Source organism: Scophthalmus maximus, chromosome 4 (assembly GCF_022379125.1).
Source record: "Scophthalmus maximus strain ysfricsl-2021 chromosome 4, ASM2237912v1, whole genome shotgun sequence".
Taxonomy (NCBI): domain Eukaryota; kingdom Metazoa; phylum Chordata; class Actinopteri; order Pleuronectiformes; family Scophthalmidae; genus Scophthalmus; species Scophthalmus maximus.
This window is the reverse complement of record NC_061518.1, coordinates 28,306,944-28,329,149: the sequence shown is the minus strand read 5'-3', so window position 1 is coordinate 28,329,149 and position 22,206 is coordinate 28,306,944. Positions and strand designations below refer to the sequence as shown.

General features: G+C 41.9%; 1 long non-coding RNA gene across 1 annotated transcript; it reads left to right on the top strand.

The window, feature by feature from the left end:
- The first annotated feature begins 12,428 nt into the window (after window positions 1-12,428).
- LOC118302897 lies at window positions 12,429-21,225 on the top strand. Its single transcript, XR_004790652.1, has 2 exons — window positions 12,429-12,651; window positions 20,398-21,225. It is a non-coding gene; the product is annotated as an uncharacterized LOC118302897 (long non-coding RNA).
- The last annotated feature ends 981 nt before the right edge of the window (window positions 21,226-22,206 follow it).

The window sequence follows — 22,206 nt, the reverse complement described above, 5'->3', positions numbered from 1 at the left end:
TGGGTTGGAAGGGCTCATTAGTCTTCCAGTAAACTTGTAGATAGTTGTACCGGTTTATTTGACCGGTTTGATTTATGTGATCACCACTGCTGTTTTGTCGACCTTCCCTTCATGGTCGCCAGTGTTGGTCTTTTATCCTGCTCCTCGTCCGGACCGTAGTCAAGGAGCGGGGAGATAGTTTCTCTAGGGCTGAAGCACTGTTTTGCTCCGGGACCAACCCCTTACTTTTCCCCCAACAGCGTGGTGAAACACTTCTCGTTGGAACTCAAGTCGTTGCTGCATTTATTATTGCATACCGACCGGAACCTGCACTGCACTTCAACTGCCACTACATCTCTCTTCTTCACTCCCAGTTTAGCCATGCACACCGGCATTTCCGTTGCGCTAGGGGTCGCCAAAGCTCAACGGGGGGGTCGCGAAGCCCTTTTTGATTTTATGGGTGTAAAATTTTTTATATGGAATATATAGATAATTCAGCATTCAATTATCATGTTCTGCCCAATTCTCATCTGTCTTAAACCACACACTCCCCTTCACATTGGCACAAAGAATCAGTCAGTCATGAGACCTTTATGTTGTCGTGGTTCAGCGCAGAAAAAACACATTCATGTATACCATAAAATATGGGTCCCTCAAGAAAAAGGTTGGTACCACTGGTACAGGTAACATCTATAGTAATTTCATATGCTGAATAATTGTTGTAACCACTGAGAGGGTAAGGGGAAAAGATTTAGAAACCCAGACACAAAAGTGTTTGCAGTGAGAGCAGTAAACAGCTCACATGTCCCACGGAGATCATATTCATTACTGACGTATAATGGAGGTTCTACCATTGTGTAGGCGAGAGTTATGAGAGACAGAGGGACTGAAATCATAAACTCAACTCCAGCTCTGCACATTATATGTGTGTTTGTGTGTGGTGTGGTGTGAGTCTTGGTTTCAGACTCATGGTTACAGCTCGATGTAGATTAGATTAGATTTAGGGATTGGGTGAGACATTTAGTGGTTAGGGTTAGGGTTACAAAGACTGGGCATTGTGATGCCATTGTGATGGCATTGTGATGGTGTAAGGTTAGCAGAAGGGGCAAATGTATTCCGAATGTCAAAGAGTGTCCTCTGTGTGTGTGTGTGTGTGTGTGTGTGTGTGTGTGTGTGTGTGTCTGTGTTTGTGTGTGCGTAATCCAATGAGTACCGTATAGGGGATAATTCTGAAGACCGCTAAGCACACACTGTAATGTGCTGATGCCGTGTAGTGTTCAGCGTATGTGCCGGAGGTAGTGTTTTTTTTCTCTTTGATTTCCGAAGATGTGTGTGTCTCTGTGTGTGTGTGTATGTGTGTGTGTGTGTGTGTACGTAGCATGTCTGGGGCGTAGTTCATTATGTTAATTTTCTCACTGTCTTTCTCATTAGGGCAGTAATGGCTGACAGCAGTAAGGCAGAACATTACATTGATTCTTTTATAATTATTCCACAGCACTGCATTACAGTATCTCCTTGTGTATTTACTATGTGTTTGTGAGTGTGTGTACTTACATATCAACCAAAAAAAAATACAAATCATGTGAAGATTAGCCATTGTTTCATTAAAAATAATTGAATCATGACCTGCATCGAGCTATGATGATAGACCCCATCTTTCTTTCCATTCATTTTTGACACTAAATTGCTCTCTGTCTTTTTTGTAATAAACCAATTTAAGCTTGGCTGCATATGAACAAGGCCAATAAATGAGCCTGACTCACAAACACAGTTCATTACCATTGGTAGTGGCTGTCGGTTTGCTGGCTGAGAAAAAAGGACAGTTTAAAAAATTTCTATCAATTTGTCACATTTTCAATGTGACAGTTCACTCTTGACTGTGGAAACCCTAACCTCGCAACCATTGGCAAAACCAACAAACAAATAAACACAATGAATAAAATGAAAATTATTTTTCTGTGTGTACAGATAATCAGAAAGCCTCAGGGCAAGGGCAATGTCCTCACACATGTTCTGGGCAGTTGGCCAATCACAAAAGAGTGGGCCAGCTGACCAAGAGGGGGGCCAATAGCTAAAACAGTAAGGATGGGCAATTCCATGGGCTTTTCCAATTAGATACGAAACCGATACTTCCTGTTACAATTTGAACCATGTCAATATAATACAGATACTGTACTACTCTTAAATGGGTATTCAAATTATATGAAACATGCTGGCCTTTAATAATACATTTATTACAAGTAAATAACAAAATGTGCACATTTGTATTTTTTTAAATTCTATTACGACTTTACCAAAACAAACAGCTGTTTGCTCTTGCAGCAGACTGGGCATCATTTTATTGTTTTTGCTAAGCCTCCTTATGACTCTCAGATTGCGTTGTTTTCAGACGTTTGAAGACAAGCTCACTTTTTATTGCTGCTGTGAGCCATTTGTTGTCACAAATCGCTCATCTTGCAGTAATTCTATCTAATATGGTAGCACCACACCTCGTTATGTTTCCTCTCTGTCTCTCACATTTGTTGCATGCCCGGATTATCCATATATGGAATCGGACGAGTGCCCTGTGGCACCAGCCAATTGGGGGGGGGGACGCACCAAATGATTAGGACAATGAAACCAGAGACAGGACTCCCTTTACGGCTCACTGTGCACGCCCCCTCTCATGTCAAAGCAAGCTTGTCAATATTGTGAGAGGATGAAGCTTAACTATCATCAACTTCATGAGAAGAAGAGAGAGTGAACTGCAGGAACAGCAGTCAGGTGAACGTGTGTTCTCTCCTCCCCAAATCTGATGTCAGCAAATAACTATAGTGTTACGTTGATAGTGGCTAGTTTGCAGTGCACCTCTCCATTCTGTCTGGCTTGCTAATTTACCTACTGTCTCAGTGTAGCCGAGTTGGCTGATTATGCACTCCCCTTTTATGCACTGTACACCATAGCAACCGGACACGGCAGCATAGGTCACAGGAATTAAAGGACATTATTTTTGAGTTAAAGGTGACATATAATGCAAAAAAACAAACAAACACACTTTTCCAGTGTTTGTGCACATAAATGTGTGTAGTTGTGGACCCTGCCAGCCCACAAACTGTGAAAAAAGACCACCATGTCATTTTTTTTTTAGCTGGCTAAACCCTACAGCCTAGCTCTGAACAACTGGTTTAGATTTCTCCACCACTCTGATGTCACAGTTGGACTCTTTTGGGGTACCCCCGCCTGCAATCTGAGAATCTCCACTTCTCTGATGAAGGGGCATGACATTTCCTACCGGTTGACCAATCACAAGAGGCTGGGCCAACTGGCCAATCATAGCAGACTGTTTATCGGGAGGGGGCGGGGCTAAAAGGCATTTTAGACAGAGGGTGAAAAGAGGAGCTGCAGGAATCGGCAGTATGAGAACACTGATGCCTTTACTGACCATGAGAACATTAAAAAAATGAAACGGGCGGGAAAAGAGGAGGAAGGTTCATGTGGTGATACTTTTCAAGTGATCACCCAAATTAAAAGAACGAACCTGAATATGAGGATGATATGTCACCTTTAAGTGTGTCAAAGATTAAAGTGATCATCCTGAGTCCTGACTGTATGTGTGCTTTGTTCCAAGGGAACTCACCGAGGTAACAATCAATCAATCAATTTTGATTTGTACAGCACCAAATCAACATACATTATCTCACGGGACTTTACATAGTAAGATCAAGACCTTACAATAATACAGAGAAACAAAACAGTTCACACAATGAGCAAGCGCTTGGCGACTGTGCTATTAGTGGGAAGACACTAAGGCTGCAACTAATAAATATTTCTCGATTAATGGATAAGTTGTTTGGTCCATAACAGGCGTTTATCAAACCCCAAGATGATTTTTTGTTTTGTCCACACACCAAAGATGTAGTCACATGCACTGGAATTCATGGATCTGGTAAAATTTAAAACCATGTACAAAGCAAGAAATAATTTACTAACTGGCATTATACAAAACATGTTAATGGACAGAGAGGGGGGTTATAACTTAAGAGGAAAACTTAATTTGAAACGTCGCATATAACATATATTTGTGGTGATTCGGATTTTTTTTTGCTAGTGTTTTTTTTCTCTTCTTTTTTTACACTTGAATATGATATAGAAAAAAATGTATATTCATTATCAACACTATTATTTGTGTCATGGTGGTGTTTGTTTTGGTGGTTTTTTTGTTTCTGTTTCTCTCCCTGGCAGTGTTGGTGCAGCTGAGGGTGTGGCTGGCTGAGCTGGGTCTCTCTAACTAGGCGCACCTGGAACTCCTCTCCTTATCTCTCCACACATAAAAGCCTGGGGTGAGGTCAAATTGTAAAATTGGCTTAGGAAGTTTCCTAAATCTTTAAGTCACCCGGAAGTATTTGATCAGCAGCCATGATAAGGGCTGTTCGGATTCTCTAAATGCATAGGAAAGGAGCTTCAATGCTTACCTATCTATTTTAGCATAGGGTACACTGGACCTTCCTATGCGAAAGGAATGGAGATATAGACGCCCCACAATTCATTTCGGCAGCAATATTTAATGTGAAGGGCCTTACACGAACGTAAATGACTAAATCTGAAGTAGAAGAAGAAGAAGTAGAAGAGTATGAATATGACCCAGAAGAGACACCCGTCATCATGTAAGTTACTGTTACGTATGAATCATTTACATCTGATGTCACACGGTGGTAAAACACAATCAAGAAGTTTTTTGCAGTTCATCTTAGGAAATTTGTAGTTTGACCACGACAGACGCACGTCAATTACATCCGAAGTCGCGTGATGACGTAGTTTAGTGTAAGTGGAGTCGGATTCTCTGAGCAGCCCTGTCGGCTTTTCGTAAGTCCTATCAGTTCTCCTTAACACCTTTCCTTGACCTCATGACGTTTTCCACTGAGGTCAAGGAATAGTAGATAGGAAGGACATTTTGACCGTACCCCTGGTCCAGACTCCACTCCTGAGCCAGTTTATCCCGTTGCCATCGGTAGTATGCTGTGGCTCTTTGCGTCTATATGTATAGCTATTTTTTTGTTCTTGCACTTTGAATTTTGTTGGACTAATCTGAGTTTTTTGATGTTCACAGTTTTCCAGTGTGCCAGGGTCCTCCAGTTCTCAGCTCCTGTGATTCCTCTGGTCTACTTCCTTTCTTCACCTGCTATGCCTGCCAGCCAGAACCTGCCTCCTGCCAGTTCTCCAGAGACTATCAGATTTTTGTTTCATCCAATAAACACCCTGGAAAGCATCTATGCCTCCATCTCTGCATTTCGGGGTCCAAACACAAAAAAACAAACCTAACAATTAGGGACCGAGCGCCGACCAGCAGGAGGAGGTACACCCTGGACAGGTCGCCAGCCTATCGCAGGGCCACATGCAGAGACGGACAACCATTCACTCTCACATTCAAACCTCCAGTCAATTTAGAGTCTCCAATTTACCTAGCCCCAATCTGCATGTCTTTCGGACTGTGGGAGGAAGCCGGAGAACCCGGAGAGAACCCACACATACACGGGGTGAACATGCAAACTCCACACAGAAAGGCCCTGGTTGGTTTGCACAGGGACTCAAACCCAGAACCTTATTGCTGTGAGAAGGTTCCGACATTGTGTTTATCTGACAAAATTTGGGTGGCACCTGTATCATGTCAAGACCATAGATATTTATTAGAACTAGATGCGCATACGCCGAAAAGGTTTTCAGGTTTCTGCATTACTTTCAACTCCCATCGTCCCCCTGGGTTATGAGAACGTGCGAACCACGTTCTGGAGCTTGCTCTGCCCATTCATGAATGCTATGCTAAAGCCTATACTAGCGGACTTCACGGATGTTTAGTCAGACTTCTACAGGCCTCGGCTCTTACGTGAAACCACAGATGTGTCTTTACCCATGGCAAAAGCAACGGACAATTAAGTTCATGTGGAAAATAATATTATATTAAATCGCTAAAATCGTTGATTTCATGGTTAATTGGTGATAAATTTTAACCTGGGAAAACGAGTCATCACAAGAAACCATAACCAGGCAAGAAGATTTAATTCTGTCTCTGTCATTTACCAACAAAAAAATGGACAGAGCAACCTATAATCTGATTGCTGGAGGTAATAATTAACTGGTCTGTTCTCAGTCAAGTCGCGCTACAGTAATGAGCTGTGCCTCTTCAAGCCTGTAGAACTGTATGTGAAAAAACACCCTCCATTATTCTAAACAGCAAGAACTAAGTGCCTCCAATATGCTTCAGTCAGGTCACTTGTAAGTATTTTATAAGGAAATGACTGGCCTAGCAGGAATCTTTAATACTCAGCAAGTAAGGGGGGTGTGTGCACAGGATGAGGAGCTGGTACTGTTCCACATTCAGTCCAAGGTTCATAGGCTTGGAACCATGATCAATTCATACAGAACATAACACAATGCCAGCAAATATGATCATAAAACATCTTAAGAAATGTGGCTTTAGCTGAGTAATGATTCGCGACAATACACAGAGGAATAAGAATCCCATTTTCTGAGGCTGTTATTCCCTGACAGGAGGAGGGGATGGTCTGCTGGGATGTCGACACAGACACTGAGAAAGAATGCAGACAAGAAAGCAATAGAATAATTGTCCCTTTGTGCTGTCAGAGCAGAGAGGACAGTGTCACTGCTAACAGGCTAGTGGACAGATCTCTGTCACACACACACACAAACACACACACACACACACACACACACACACACACACACAAATATGGCTGTTCCCATAGATCAAAGTTCCAAACTGTTATGCACATGTCTCCATGACCACCTTTCAAACACAAACCTATAGAATGTAAAAAATATGTTTACTGTGTCGATTATAGCCGAGCTGTTAGCTAAACCTATCGTTTTAGACATGAGACATTAGTGTTTCCAGAGAAATTTTCTGAGCACCACAGTCATGTTACAATTAATCACCTCAGAGGGCAATACATTGACTTACAATTACTTTTATGGGAGAAAGCAAAAGGAAATGTGTAAAATTGGTGCCAGGGGAGGACAGTGGGGGGAGCTAGCAATGGAAATGTGAGACCGAAGATTGGGGGATTGAGATGGGGGAGTGGGGACATGTAAATGGTCACATGGAGAGGACTGCGCAGCATGCTGTATGTTGGTGCCTAGCATTTGTTAGCCCAGTTTGTTTGAGTCTGAAAAAGAGATTTTTGTTCCCTTAACAGATTCAAATTTTGCAAGCGGACTGGAGTCTGCTGAAGCGACTTCATATTCTCTTCTGATTGGCCGACTGTTTTAAAGTTAAGTAAGTAAAAAGGCCCAGGCCAAACCCAGGTGACATGTTGTTGACGAGAGGAGACAACCAACCACCTCACATGTTTACAGACCGCTAATCAAAACGGTCTAAATAAATTCATTGGTCACCGGTGTCGGATGTGACCCGTGAGTCAGAGGTGGAAGACCCCAGAGCAAACTGTTGTCAAAACTAGCTGCTTAGCGACTGGATGCTGGACTGAGATGCCGGCTATTCTGGACGGTGAAGGAGCTGGTGGACCGGAGCAGCACTCAGCTTTCTCTCGGCCGCTTCCTGGGCATAAGCCACTGGTCTCTTACATTAATATTCTTAGGAAGCCTGTGCAATGATGAAATAATAATAAATAATAATGAAGCATGTGCAATGATGTAGCTTCCTGACATCCAACGACTGAACAGCGTTTCCTCAACATTTTCTGGCGGGTGAATTATTCTCTTTAGGTGTATGCTTTACATATCAATGTAGTTAGCGCTAATTTTACACTGCATGTGTTAAATAAGTAAAAGTTTCTGCCTTTAATGGATCACTAAGTTAGAATACTAGCTGCAAATATAACTAGAAGGGTGCTCAGAGACACTTGCTGAGTCCATGTTTGAACAGATCGTTCTGTTACGATTTCTCACAAAGAAGTTTGGAACCAAACGCTGAGTGCTCACACAGAAGACAGGAGGATAGTTACAGGGAAGTTTAAGGAATTTATTTTACTGTTCAATATGCGTTTGGAGCGCAAGGCTGTGCAGCTAGGTAGGCATAAAGAGCATAAAGCAGAAGACCTGATGTAATTGGCGGTTCAACAATCTTGCGACGAGTGGGAGAATGAGCCTGTCTTAAATACTGCAGACTGGAGGTGAGATGTTGGCAGGATTGGCAGCCACTGTGCAGGCTTGAATGCTTCCAGGAGAGCAGAGACCATGGTCACACCCAGCTCCAGAAACACACACACACACACACACACACAGGACAGACTGTGGACAAAAATATGTAATTGCGATTTTTAAGAGAGAAACACAAAGAAAAACGCACACACACCTATGATCAATTTAGAATCTGCAAGAGTAAGCCGGAGAAAACCCTCTCAGACATGGGGAGAAAGGTTGATTTAACCAGGATTTTCACCAAGAATCTTCCTACTGGGTGGTGACACGACTAACCACTGCATCAGCATAAGTTAGTAAGTGTGTGATGCCAAGAGATGCTGTCAGTGATTCAATTAATTTTTTAAGTAGTATGCCTTTGTGAAACCATACATGGATATTTTTTTCTGTTTATGGTAAATAGACTTCATTTAGAAAGTACTTCTCCTGTCTCAATGACTAGTGCTTTACACGTGTCAAATTGACATATTAACACACAACCATTCAGTGCTTCTACATTTTGCGCCTCTATCATACATACAGCCGTCCATATTTTCAGATACTAGAAAAATATATTCTGTACCTCTCTCCGAGTGCATTGATAAAGTTTGCAGAACTGTATGGTTGAGATGGATTTTCAGTCAGTTTGTGATCTTGGAGTTTGCTGTGGCCCATTGTAACATATACAGGTGTGTGTGTGTGTGTGTGTGTGTGTGATGACCAACCTAGCCCAGTGACTTAGATACACCCTCCAAGCAGCTATTTCAGCTGGCTGTCAAATATGCGAGATACCTGCCCCATAAGCCTTGACACCACCTAAAACAGACCACCAATACAACTATGTGTAATAACATGAACCAATACTATGCAATTATTACATGCTTTTAAAAGATGCAGATATACAGTATGCTACATAAATGTTTGAGGCAGATTTACAAAGCACAGCAGTCTTTTCCCAGTAGCGGCCAAGGCCTGCCCAACTATCTGGTTCACTTCTGCCACAATATGAAATCATCATTAATTTGAAATCAATTTAGAAAGGGTTAAGAATCATCACCATCTTAACTGACTGCTATTTAATATTCATCTCTTTCGAAGCAGCTGGAAAATCCGGTACATTGTTGTGATAGTCACTGTTACTGTGGCGGCTGGGGTCTGTTGTTGTATGAAACCCACAAGACCAAAATAAAACTGTACTATGTGTTTTAAACAGTGTCAGCAACAGTTACTGTTATCCTACCAAGCGGCGGTTTGGCGAGAAACTAAAGCAGTGAAAAAATACATTTAGCATACAATTGAACAGATTTTTTTTAGGTTAGCATTTAAAAATATCCCCTCTGCAACAGTGGGACTCTGACTTTTGCTACTCCCACTTCTCCTCCAAACTCCGTAAAATTACAGCGCTGATCACCATCTCCATAAGGTAACATATTAACTATGCATAAGAAGCTCATACAACCCCACTTCAAATTGAATTATCCCTTTAATACGTGTAAACAAATACAAGGCAATATAGGTTGATATCCCTCCATCCACTGCCACTTATCCAGGATCAGCAATTTAGTCCAGATGTCTCTCCCTCCAAACCAGATGAGACATTGTATATAATATCAAGCCTGTTCTGGGTCTCCCCTGAGCCCCTTCCATGACCCCACCAACTTCAAAAAATCTGAATACTCTGAATTGGTATCAGGTGCACAGACAACAGTCAGAGCTTTTCTCCTAGAAATCTCCACTTGCATTTAAATGTTCACCAGGGAGAATTAAAACAAAATTAGCTCAGCTGGCAGCTTGTATCCCCACACTCGAACTGAAGGCAAATTGCCATGGTGGAGGGTCTATACTGTATTTATAATAAATAATCTTTTTAAAAAAAGATTACAGGGCTGTTCTGGTCTTCATTTTAAACCACGGGAGGCCAAAGAAGCAATCAAAAACTTGTCGTTCACTAATTTGAGTGTTTCAGTTTACATTGTTTGAACAGACACACAAAACACATCCTCTGGGTAAGTGTGTGTGTTTGTGTGTGTGTGTGTGTACACGTATGGCTTTTGTATCCTGTCTTTCTTTTGATTTTAAAAAAACAGCCTGTCTGGTCTCACTGGCTGTGATTACAGGCCCTGGTACCTGGCCTGCTAAACCCCACTTTTACCACACTTAGGATAGCATAACTAGTACTTGCGTCGTCAACTGAAATATTTCAATGAACTAAACCTAACCTTCACCTTGAAATGTAATGATTTACATTATCATAATGATATTCTCCACTTGTTTACCTACGCTTAACACAAGGCTTTTCTTTCAGCCTCCTGCGTGTGGTGGGGGAGGAGTTGCGGGACCTGGTTCCATGGGTCATGGACACCCCCCCCGACCGTGAATACAACCGTGGTGTATTCTGGGAGTTGGAGTCTTTCAGGCTCCATTTGTTGCTGTTTTTTCCTTTGTGTCCCGTGATTAAACAACATGGATTTGTAGTCCATACTTACTCCACGTCTTCAGCTCACAGGTCCACTTAAACACCTGTTCCATTTCCACTTTCATTGTTCCCAATCCTGATCGCTATAGGCTTAAGTGGGGTCATGAACTCTCAAATTTGTTGCTCTTCAACATTGAAAGGGGATTCCTTTCAGCTTCACTGTGAAGTTTGTCATCGGCTCCACTGATAGTAGGTGCCTATCCCTCACCACGGAAGGCATTGGCACAAACCTTACTAACAGCTAGATCATTCTCCAAGATTACAGACACCCCTTTCACAGGCAGAGCAGGGCAGACCCCCATGCACACGACCCCCTGTGCTAGCCCTGAGGTAAGACACACCTTATGAACAGGCACAGACAAAACATTCATCCCAAAACTTTGACCCCGTGTCACGCAGGATTTTGATCGGCACCATTCCTTTACTGCCACACAATGACAAAGCCTTCTGTGATAAAAGGTATATAGTCATTCACGCAAGAAGACAGTTCAGGAGCAAGGGCAAATTTACTCTTTAAAATCTGATCTTACACTGCCAGACGATCTAGATTCAGACCACAAGACAGGACATTCATCCTTCCAATGTCCCCCGTGCATGACACTAATGGCAAGTCTGTGCAGAATCAAATGTGGAACATGTGCCTTTCGCTCCAACTACTGCTGACAGTGGCAAATTTTTCATGCTGCCATCCTCCAAAATTTCCCCCATCGACACTGGGGTACACCTCTCCCAGGTTACCTCTGTGGGCCAAAACAAAACCATCAGCTAGAGCTGATGCTTCCAAATGTCATTCATTTTATGCTCATTCAAATTTGTAGCGATAAGCTCAGGAACAGAATTTTTTAATTGCTCCAAAACAATCAAATTTCAAAGTTCCTCAAAAGTAGATACTCCTGCAGCAGAACACCAACGACCAAAATGAGACAACAGATCAAATTCTATGTGAGCCTGCTTCTCTCCTCACTTCCAGGACTTAAAACACTGGCGGTACGCTTCAGGGACAAGCTCATATGCTTCAACACAGCATTTTTCACTTTTACATAGGACAGGCTGTCAGCCGCGTTCAACATATGCAGCCTGGGCCTTGCCGGTCAGCACAAACTGGAGCACCAAGGTGCGCTCCGAATCCAGCCAGCCTCTCACATCTGCAACACGTTCAAACAAAGAAAAAAAACTATCAAGATACATTTCATTAAAAACAGGCATCAAACGCAGATTTAACACCAAAATCAAATTTTCCACAGCTTGTTGGTTCCTGGCAAGACACAACCTTGTCCCCAAATGAATCACCTCCCACAATTATACCTTTCCTTACCAAATCCAACTTTTGCAGCTGAACATCTAATTAAAATTTTCCCATGCCCTGTCTCATTTTTTCCCTTTCTATTTCATATTCTTGACTTAAAGCAATCTTTTCTTTCTCATTCTCCAACTAAAACAAAAGTAACTTCTTTAGCTGCCCAAAAGCAAGCCCAGTAGTGACAGGGGTCCCCAGCGAACCAAAACCAGAGCTAGGTTCCCCATTCCAAACATTCCCAATAACCGAACCTGTTGCCATAATTGCCTTAAAGGGCCCATATTGTACACCATTCTGGTGTTTTAATTGAAGTTTTGTTATCCTTAAGAAGATATATTTGTTTTTTTCAGTACCAAAAAACATCTCAATATGGTTTTATGGCTCTTCATAAGGAGCTCTGCAAAGAAACAGGTAAACTTTGACCCATCTAATTAATATGTTATGAGCCTCTTCTGATTGGCCGACTGTTTTCTGAGTGATGCAAGGCCAGGACAATCACCCTCTCTGTTTACTGTGTGTCTGTTCACCGTGCTCAAAGCCGGCTCTGACTGTGCTGTCCCGGAGCGAGGCAGCTTCTGCCCTGGAGAAACTATCTCCCTGCTTCCAACTACGCAAAATTCATTGGTAACGGGCGGCGGCCCGCGGGTGAAACGCCAGAGTGGTCTGCTGAGCTGTTGCTGGGGCAGAGACGCCAGTGGACCGACCGCTGTGACTGCAGCTTCCTGATATTTTTTGTGTTCTTGATAGTTCAGCAACAGAATGACGGGTGAGCACTGGGGGCAAGGCTGAAGGCAGCGACCGCGTCGCTATGACATCACATTTCTGCGGAAGTCCTGGGGAATCGTAAAAGAAGGCAGGTGCTGAATGCAGGCTGCGTCTATTTGTCTGTTTATTGACTGTTTTGACACTTTTACGGTACTTGCAGACCCCGTCTCTTAGAATTCACACAAATAACTCCCCCCCCCCAAAAAAAAATCTGATGATCCAACTCACCTGTAGTCAAACAATCTGGTGTGCCTGCCGAATATCAAACACACCTAACAAACAAAACGAACACATGGCCACACGCGCAGCAGGACCAGATTAACTAATCAGCGTGCACTCAACACATCAAACAAACAATTGGACGAGACCCCACATTTGTCACGACCTGGCTCTTAAGGGCATGACAAAAGTACAGACACAAGTTTAACCAATGAAGTAGAATTTATTTCATAACTTAAACAACAGGACGGCACAGCTGTAGAATAAAAATGGTGTGTACTCAAGGTAATCATGCAGGACCTAGCCAAACATGCTAAATAATGAACTAGCAGGAACTCAATTAATCACAACATAACACAATTTACAGGTTTAAAGGGACCCACTCACAAACAGTAACAGTTGGGGGCAGTCTGCATCTGTCTCTCTCTCTCAACACTTCTCCTTCTCTGGGCAGTCCTCATTTCCTCCGTCACTCTCAGTCTACTGCCCCTCCATTCTCTGCTCTCCCACCTTGTCTGCGTGTCCCCGCGTCAGGTGTTCCACGGGCGTGCGCGCACTATAAATCTCTGTGTGCACTCTCTTGGATGCCGCTGATTGACAGCCTTTGTACAGTCTCTGTACTGTATGTTGCCCTGTGATGAGCTGGCGACCTGTCCAGTGTGTACCCCACCTCTCGCACAGTGTTAGCTGGGATTGGCTCCAGCCCCCCTGCAACCATTGAAGGATAAAGCAGTATAGATAATGGATGGATGTTTTGAATTATTCATTCCCACAAAATTCGCTGAGCCTGCAATGGAAATATTGAACTAGGGCTACTAATACTACTTGTTTAAGGTTAAGAAAATATAATGGTTACACTTAAATAAGCTAACGTTGATGTAAATTCAAGAATATAGATATAAAATATAAAAGTTAAAAATGTCATCTGGACACAAATTCCATGATCAAGACTGGGAGACACTTCAGCATTTTATATTATGAATATTACATCCCCAACAACCAAAGGAGGTACATTTATGTTTAGATCATTTTTAGTCACATTTGAATTATCAATTATTAAATACACTAAATTCTGAAAAACAAGTTATATTATAGCATGGGTCTATCAGATATCTCTGTCAGTAAATTCAAAGAAAAAATTCCATTTTCATGGGAAATTCAGGAGCATTTTATCTGTCTGGGAGAGGAGCTCCCTTTACCGCAGACATAGGGCTTTTTAAATTTGCAGACCATTTTACTCCACTGTAATGTGTCAGTTTGATGCAGGATAGTTAGCAAAACTTATTCTTGTTGAAAGCACAGCCGCCTCATTGAGTACCACACTCGAGACTGTCACCCCTCTGAAAAAAAAGATAAACAGAGTACAATGCACAAACTCGTGCTTCAAAACAGACATCACTTGGTTAGAAATGAAGTGGGGTTCCACTAATGTAGATGATTTTCACCTAGCCTGGAAAAAATGTCTAATTACAAATACGAAAGCCCTCCAAAATTCCAGACCCACATATTATTCCTCATTAATAGAGCAAAATAAAAACAACCCCAGGTTCCTCTTTAGCACTGTAGCCAGGCTGAGAGAGATTAGAAGCTCTACTGAACAGTCTATTCTCCCACTCTTCGTAGTAATGATTTCATGAGCTTCTTCACTAAAACGATTATTACCATCAGAGAAAAGATTCATCAGCTTCTTTCCACTAATAGAACAGACACACTGTCCAGTACAGTAGCCTCAGAACCAACAGTATCGCCTAATTTATATTTAGATTGCTTTTCCCCTATAGATCTGGCTGAGCTGACTTCACTAGTCACAGATCGAAACCATCAACCTATCTTTTGGGTCCTATTCCATCAAAGCTGTTTAAGGATGTATTAACTTTCATTAACATTTCAATATTAGATCAGATCATTTTATCTCTATTAACAGGGTACGTACCAAAGGCCTTTAAGGTGGCAGTAGTTAAACCTCTGCTTAAAAAGCTGACTCTTGACCCAGACTTTTCACTCTATATATGCTTCCTTTAGGTGAAATTATCAGAAAGTCTTCTGTTTCCACAGAGTTCATGTTTCATTTGAATGTTCCGCTCAAACAACTTCCTCTCATTCTGTCTCCTAAAGTGCCATCTGAATCCTCCAGGAAAAGTCTTTGCGACAAGTCCTTTTGTCCTTTGCTCAGCAACTGATTAGAAAAAGTGTATGCATGTTTGAACTTAAATGACAATGCTGACATGTATTTCTACATCAGTTGGCGTGTATGTGTTTGCATTGTACTCATCTGAATCATGGCTCCTGGCTCGATTCGATGAGGACAATATCTGGACGCTAACTTTCAGGTCCTTTGGTGTCCACCCAGGCTCCACAATTGTCAGTGTCTTTTGCCCCACGTTTCCTGACAGCATCCACATTAGAATGCTCATTAGTTTCAGTACATGTTTCAGAGTGATTTTTCTTGTTATTTTCCTCTGGCTCAGTACTGCCCTGGCATTTGTCGAAAACCTTTGTGCAGTGATTCTGGTGATACCACATGGTGCTTCCCTCAACTTGGACCGCGGTAGGCGTTGCCCGTATCACCTTGTAAACCTTCCTGTCTCGTGCCACTTCCTTCGGAAGACCTTGATGTATACCTGGTCCAACAGCACAACAAGCCTCTCCGGCTTCTAGTCACAGTCTGGTTCTCTCCTCTCTTTCTGTACACAGATAGACTTAACTTATAGACAGCAATTAGTTGCTTCACATAAAATTTCAGCTTCATTTACAACTATTCAAGCAGTGCTTTGTAGGGGCCCCCCCTTAACTTAGCATTTATTGCAGTGATAGATGTTTTTATGAGTTTGCATGCGATAGCTCATTGGCTCATTATTGGCAAAGCATTTTTTTAATTCGTTTTTTTTTTTTTAGATCACCTAATTTCTCTCCTCCCCCTTTCTACACTGTGTAACTCTGGGGTCAAACCTGTTAACTTTTAAAGTTGTTGACCTCGAAGGCCAGAGTTGGTGACAGAACAGATCTCAGGCCTGGCAGAATCTACTGAAGGCGGGCGCCCTACAGAATTTTTTCAGGACCTTCTATGTGAAATTTTTGGTCAAGAGAGACACTTCCATACCAAAACAGAGATAGACAGAGCTAACCACATACCAGTGGCCAGACCGGCAACAATACAGAGACCACGGCCAGTCATTCTCCGCCTACAACGCTACTAGGTAAAGGTAAAGGTCAAGGTCCACATGGACCTGATACATGCAGGTCCATGTGGTGGGAGACTACGCTTCAAGGTCCTGAGTCAGCGGGCTGAGTACAGGGAAGCAATGTAGGAGCTATACAACTGTGGACCCTCGCTGCTGTATCCCACCCCGCTACACATTACACTTCCCAGCGGGGAGAAGATGCGGATAATCTGATCCACTTAGTTGCTTCCTGTGATTATCAGAGCATAGTCATATTGTCATATTAAGCATGAACCTACCTGGCCATCCTCAAATAAGAAAACATTGGCAGTTTAATTCAACATTAATGTCAGATAATGACATTATTCAATTTATGGAGGAGCATTTTAAAAAATATTCTTTGATACAAATGCTACTCTCAACACATCCAATTGAAAGGCAACTTCTAAAGACCAGGAGCCTGTTTTATACACATGGCGATAAGTCAGAAAAAGCAATTAGCTAATCGGCTGAGAGGTTTTAAGAATTTCTATTCCCGACTTTACCCTTCAAAAATTTCTTATAATGATGTTCTGATGGATAATTTTTTGGGTAGTCTAAACATTCAAAATCTTTCATCAAAATAAATGAAAGCAGACCAGAGGAGCCAATAACACAGAAGGAAATAGCCCCAGACATCTCTTCTGTGCAATCAGGGAAATCTCCAGGACCTGATGGGTTTCCTGCTGAATTTTTTAAAATATGTTATCTCACTTCTTACCCCTCAACTAAGCTCAGTGTTTTCTGATTCTTTTAAACAAGATAAACTACCACAATCATTCAATGAAGCATGCATCACTGTTATTGCAAAGAAAGGTAAGGATTCAGTAGAATGCGCCTCCTACAGGCCAATTTCGCTTTTTAATGATGATGCCTAAATTCTGGCTAAGGTTTTGGCCCTTAGGTTGGAATGTGTTTTACCAACAATCATGTCTGAAGATCAAAGTGGTTTTATGAAGAACTTTTCCTACTACTCCTATTTTAATACACGCCACTTATTTAACATTCTATATTCTCCTGCAGAAGGAACTTCTGAGTGCGTGCTCTGCTTAGATGCATAGAAGGGATTCAACCGTGTGGTAGTATTAGAGAAATTTGGCTTTGGACTGGGTATTATTTCATATATAAAATGATTATACTTATGTCCCACTGCTGCTGTTCTCACTAACTGTCAATAGTCAAGAACTTTTATAATCCAACAGGGAACACGACAAGGGTGCTACCTAAGCCCACTACAATTTGATCTGGCCATAGAGCCACTGGCAATGGCATTACGTAGTTGAAGAGATATGACAGGTATTTGGAGGAAGGGAGCTGAGCATAAAGTTTCCCTCTATGCAGATGACCTCCTGGTCTTCATATAAGACCTGAATAATTCCATACCTCCCTTGATGTCACTGCTCACACAATTTAGCACCTTTTCAGGATACAAATTCGATTTGCACAAAAGTTAGCTTTTTCCTATTAATGGACTATAAGAACATTTTAATCTTCCTTTAAAGATAGTTCAAGGGTTAGGGTTTTCGTTGCAGCAAAAAATAAAATGTCAGAGAAATTTCCTTGATTTAAATTTTTTTTAATGTATTAAAACTAACAAACTAAAGTATTTTAGTAGTAAAAAAAATACAAAAAAAAGAAAATTACAAAACAAACATTTTTTTAATGGAACTCCCTGTATTTTTACTCAAGTTTCAATTTTTTTCAGAAGAAAGGTGAGAATGTCCACATGTTCTGTACACAGCACAGACCTGCTTGATGTGACAATGAAACCTGCAGGTGAAAATACCCTCTCACTGGGGACAGGCGTTCACAGCCAAGTAACTCTGTGCAACAGCGACAGCAGGTGCTTCGGAAAGTTGGCTCTCTGTTTGGGCTTCTGTTTTAGTATACAAAGCGTTATTTATTTTGCCCTGTTTGAATCGGTTGGGAACGGCTGCCTAAATGCTGCCGGGATAGTGTGTAGCGTATGTGTTGCTATTTGTTTTCGTCTAGGCCCACCTATTGACACGCGGGGTGATGGTGTAAATGAGTTGACATGTCTGAAGTAGTCCCACTGATGTAACCTCTCGTGTAGCAGATGCGACATACCGTTTTTTTATGCATTACTAGCCATATTGCAACGAGCTAGCCTCCTGGCTGCCTTACTGGAGTACAATGTTTTGCTTTGGGGAGGGGAGGAGCAGACAGCACGCTGCCTATACGTAGTCTGGAATGCCTTGTTGAGCGCAGTGGCTTTGAGAACATTATATTTCACAAAAACTTAAGCTGTATTTAGGTTTTCTCTACTGGAAAGGGCATCCTTTAGAGCACTGTCATGTAGGGGTCGCATAGAGGACACTTCATAACGCCACCCTTTTCTATTGGAAGGGCACCAATATAGGGAATGTCAAGTTTAGGCCATTATAAGGGCACCTTATAGGGCACTGCATCACGTTTTCTCCACTAGAAGGGCACTCATTAAGACACGTTATCAAATTTTCTTGCTCTAAGAATTAAACCGTAAAAATTACACCATTACCCCTTCTCAAAATATTACAGAGAACCCCAACAGTTCCCACAATGAGCAAGCACTTGGCGACTGTGAAAGAGAAAAAAAGTCCCTTTTAAGAGGAAGAAATCTCTAAAGCCCCTTTCACACTGGCCAAAAAACCTGTTTAAACCCGCTAACACCCGGCGTTTTCTGCAGTGTGAAAACGTTTAATTGGCATTCAGCCCCGGGTCAAATGACTCTGCAATAGACCCGGGTAATCATCGGCTTCGACTCCGATCGGCATTGATGTGAACGTCACACCCGTGCGATGACGGAGGCAATGAAGGCAATCGACTCCTCCGTCGGTAACTGTTACCTCACCAGCTGTAGTAAAAATACCTCTGGCATGTAGCTAGCTTGCTTAGCCTAGCTTTGGCTGGTTGGTGGTAACAACTAACAATCCAGATCATCGATGAGGTTCAGAACGGGGCACTTTATTTCAACCCTTCAGCAGACATACGCGGCCTCATCAGGCGGTCTTTCATTACACAGTGGCCATAAACTGTCAGTAACATGGATGATGTGCGGAGCCCATTCTCCTTGTGGCTGCAGATACGTACAGAACAACAGCACGCAGAGCCAAGCTTCTTCCTCTCATACACACACACGTCAAACCCATGTGGCCTCCTGCTTAAAGGGCCAGGCTTGGCTCGTAACACTGCGCTGAGTTTGTACACTTTGAAAGAGTGACAGTGACAAGTACAAGATATAAGGTAGCGTTGACCACCGGCTCACTGGCTACCATGCGTTCTGTTGTTTACTACAAAGTTATTCTTCTTTGTTTTATGGCGCGCGCCGCTCTCTACCGCCATCTATGGCCGCCGACTATCATTACACAATCATCACCCTGGTCTGCTCGCAGTGTGAAAAATAATGGAGGCAGTCATATTTGACATGTATCTCTTTTTTACAACCCATAAATCATTTAATGTGAGCATGTGGGGAACATGGCACACAACGGCTCTCTACTGTGACCTTCTTAAAGTTGGTTGTCAAAGTGTCTCTCATACCTTTTCACAGTACCATTTACACTTGATGAGCATGCAGCACAGTCATACCCACTCTAAGACATTCCCATGCTAACCTGGTATAATTGAACATAGTGTCTGCATCTATAAGCAGATGTAAGCCATCATGACATTTCCTGGGCATCGGATGAGAATAGACAATTGCGACTTGTATGCAATTGAGCTGAAAATCCTTCACTCAGAGCAAAACATCTGTGCATATTCTGGGTATTTATAATCAGTTTAATAAACAGAGATTAGAAGTAAACGCAGAGAGTCTGGAGGAAATGAGTGAAAGAACCAGTGTCTCTGAGCTGACACAAACAGGCACACTCTCATACTCAGGGTCAGTGTGTTCCAACATTGTACATTGAAGAATAAGAAAAATGGACTTTCCCAGCCTATTTCCAACCAGTCATGGAATTTTATACAGACCTAATTTGTCCCAGAGGAAGAATCTTACCAGCTTTAGTAATCTACCGACATTTGACATATCTTCAAGTTTGTCACTGTCATAATATTTATCTGAAGACATGCAGTTGAACTGATTGAGTACAAATATTGATGACTCCCTCTGACTTTGGAGTTTGTCTTTTTTCAGGAGAAATATTCTATTAAAATGATTGTATAAAATACCCAAACATCTAATGGATGGATTGGTATCAATTTACATTAATGGTTTTCAGAAGACTTTGATGATCTGCCAAACATTTATCCAGCACCATCATCAGGCTTTGGTTTCTGACCAAATTGCTTTATCCATCCATCGTCTATTGCTTCATCCATTTAAGGGTCTCGGGGGGCTGGAGCCAATCCAAGCGGGGTACACCCTGGACAGGTCGCCAGCCTATCGCAGGACCACATACAGAGACGGACAACCATTCACAAGTTGGTCAATTTAGACTCTCTCTTTGGACTGTGGGAGGAAGCCGGAGAACCCGGTTTGTTCAAACCGGGATATATGTTTAGTGCCAATTACGCCAGCATACTCAAGTGAGAAGGTGGAGATGGTGAACATTATTGTTAAACGTCATGCATTAGTATTTTCAGAGTGAGCATGTTAGCATACTGACGTGTCTAACTAAACACTTTACAGAGCTGTAAACTCTCTGTCCTTGTTTTTCAAGGACATGTTTTTTTCTAGGTACAGATTAAACCAATAATTGCAATTTGGATCACTTTATGGAGATCTGTTGTCAATTTGAAATCAAAGGCTCTCTTTTGTTAATTGTTGCATTGAAAAAAATCATATTAGATAAACAATAAAATAACACTTCCAAGGGGGAGAACACCACTATATATACACCAAAAGCTATAGCTACACCAAGATTTGACATAGCAACACCTAAGCAGCACCGAGAATTTGTAAAAAAAAATATAGGAAACATATCTTTGAATAATTTATTTGACACAATTTTGAAAATTAGGCAGCAACAACATGCTGTCATATAGCAATTACAAAGCAAGAGGAGTGAAAAATTCATGTATGTGTATCCATGTATGTTCTGTTAACTGAACCCTTCCCTTCACCTTGTAGCATAGTCTAGTATTTTAATAGCAGAGGAACTGTGTTGAGGAAGCTGCAGACAAGGTTAAATAAAGCTGTATTGTAACAGAAAGCTGGTCTGTTTATTTTAGAGCAATGTTGACTCTGAAGGTTAATTACAACTCTAACCTTTCCCGCTATCCTCCTCCACCTCCCCTTATTTCTCCTCCATCTTCCCTTACCACTCACTTCATTTAATTTTGCTGACTCAGAAGGCAAGCAAGGAGCAGCATGACCTCGTCAAACAACATCCTCAATCAAATGTCTATCCCTTCACCATCACTACCTCCTCTTCCTCCTGTTCAGCTTTCTCCAGTCCAATTACTTGCAATCCCTCCATCCCTTAGATTGTCATTTAATTGTTTACCTCCTCTCTTTTCTCTCTTGGCCAGACTGACTCATTCTCCCAGAGAGCAATATTCTGTGTATATGTGTGCGTGAATGCATTAGTCCACAGTGCTCTTTATTACTCCATCTCAGTGCAGCTCTTAAGTGCTGCAATTACTTCACTCTTCGACAGGAATTTCAGCATCATATCCCTCCCCCCTATTGTTCTTTGTAACATAATAGTTTTGTCGATGCTGTGTGAAAAGCCCTGATGTTTTTTTTTGTTTCCTAGATGGACACCATCTAACTGATGGAGGGTCATTATCTTTTGGAGAAACAGCTTAAGTTTGAAAACTTTGAGCCAAAGATGAAGTCAGTGAAATAAATGATTAACAGGATCTCAGGAATGACTATGAAACTGGAAATGGCAAGACAAGCACTTTCAGTGGATCTACCTTAACGCTTGATTACACTTCTGCAAATGCTTGTTTTTGCCACTGAAAGGTCAAGATTGTTATTTTTTTAAGACTTAAAAAATTATGGACAGAATTCCCACAGATAAACCTTTTAGTTAAACATCTGTTTTATATCGCTCTCTCTCAAAGCCACCCAACTTAATTGACACAAACAGTCATTTTACCTTGCATGACACAGTTGTCGCTGCCTAGATTGTTTATGTTATTGTGTGACTCTCTATGTTATGTGTGGAGTTACACATAACATATTT